At 52.8% G+C, this 1881-nt stretch overlaps 1 long non-coding RNA gene across 1 annotated transcript in view; it reads right to left on the bottom strand.

Moving 5' to 3' along the window:
* LOC102482214 (uncharacterized) overlaps nucleotides 1–1881 on the bottom strand; it is a 28698-nt gene that overhangs the window by 26123 nt on the left and 694 nt on the right. The window lies entirely within an intron of this gene.

Here is a 1881-nt window from a genome sequence, read left to right as displayed (position 1 = left end):
GAGGAGAATGGAGGAGAGGGGATTGCAGCGTGACCATCCCCCCTGGGGGGTGATTTCTCGCTTTCTATCTCTCTGTCTCTCTCTGTTCGTCTGGCGAGCCCACATGCCCTATAGAAAAAAAAAAAAAAAAAAAAAGGAAACATATAATACCAATTTCAGTTATTATTTTCACTGCTAGAAAAACATACCAGAGGGACCAGCAGATGATGTGATGGTTACATCCCAGACTCCTAGGTAGTTGATCGCTGTGAGTCCTGGACCTGGCAGCTTAAACTCATGCCAGACAATTGTGTACATGCATGCCCAAGATCCCAAGAGGAGAATGGAGGAGAAGGGATTGTGGCATGACCATACCCCCCGGGGAAGGAGGTGTGACATCTCACTTTCTCCCTCTGTCTCTCTGTCTCTCTCTCTCTCCAGCAAGCGCACACGTGCCCTATTAGAAAAAAATCTCTCTTAAAAAGAAAAACATACCAGAGAGAAATACAAGAAAATGGAGTTTTTCATTTCTTGGGTTTTATTCGTTTTTTCCAAACCCTCTACAATTGTGCACTTCATTAAACGTACTGTGTAGGGAAAAAAAAAAAAAACCCTGAAACTATTAAACTCCCATATTTAGTGTAGGCCTAAAGAACAATACTCCTAAAGCTAGTGGTAAAGGGTTGTGGCTTTTGGGGGGATCCCGAGGACCTAAGCTCTCCTGTTAGGGCGAAACGGGCTGCAGACGGGATAAGGATGAAGGGTCACAGATTTCGGAGCAGCTGCAGTGACCAGGGTCATCACATCATAAAAAGAGGTGAGTACGGAGGTCATGAGGGTGTTTAATGTTTTCCATCATTAAATTTACTAAATTCAGTGTGAGATGAGTTTAAAGCCACCCGAAGCTAGATGCTAGCAACATGCCCTGGAGGCACTCATTTGCCCAGACAGCTTCGTGGCTCTGGGCTAGGGGTGAGCCGGGAAGAGGGGGGCATTCTCCCTTTAGCAGGCGCCCGGCCACCTGCACTGAGGAGGAGGAGGGAGCCTGAGTAAATACCCAGATGCGCCGCGCCCCACCCCACACCCGCTGCTGACTCATCCCTGGCCACGTGGCCAGGACATCTGCGTATTTGCAGTAACGCCCCAAAGTCTGAGAACTGCCGTGCTCAGGTTTCCAAGTCTGTCAAGTGGAATTACTCATCCCTGCCCGGCGTCTCCCCACGCCCCTCCCTGGCGATCGCGGCGCTCCTAGGAGCTCCCAAATGGGAACGCGCTTTGGAAAGCAAAGCGCTGTGTTTAGAGCGAGTGGTCTACTCCGGGCGGTGTTCAGTCTGAGGCTGGCACTGAGAAAAACCAAGCTGTTTCCCGCAAGTTCTCTCGCCATCTTCCCCGCTCCGTTCCTCCCTCCTCCACCCCTCCCACCCTAGCAGGTGGGGGCGTTTTCCCTGCCGCCGCACCGCAGTGGGGTGTGCGCGCCAGCAAGCCCAGACACACAGCAGCCTCTGGTCTGGAGCCTAGATGAGGGTGGGGCCTTTGGGAGGGGTCTTCAGAGACCCCAGGTCTCTGCCTGCACCGACCGAGAAAGAATTTCTCTAGCCCGAGGCCCCGCTGGAGAGGAAGAGAAGTCTGGCCCCTTCCCTCCCAAAACCCCACCCTCACAACCAAGCTAGGAGTTCCCGGGTCTCCCCAGACCCTTTGCGGGCGGGGTGTACTGTGGGTTTTAGAGTCCAGCGTCTATGCATTCGAAATCACTGGCTGTGTGACCTTGGACGAGTTACTAACCCTCTCTGGGTCTCCCTTTCCTCGTCTCTAGAATGGGGTTCTCGCCCCCTCGCGGGATTGTGATGATGCCTGCAAAGCGCTAAGCAGATCCCTGGCCAGAGTAACTAAGCGTTCCCTACA

This window comes from Tupaia chinensis, unplaced genomic scaffold (assembly GCF_000334495.1).
Source record: "Tupaia chinensis unplaced genomic scaffold, TupChi_1.0 Scaffold000226_1, whole genome shotgun sequence".
Lineage (NCBI taxonomy): Eukaryota > Metazoa > Chordata > Mammalia > Scandentia > Tupaiidae > Tupaia > Tupaia belangeri.
Note: the sequence above shows the minus strand (reverse complement) of the source record. Positions and strands in the feature narration are given on the sequence as shown.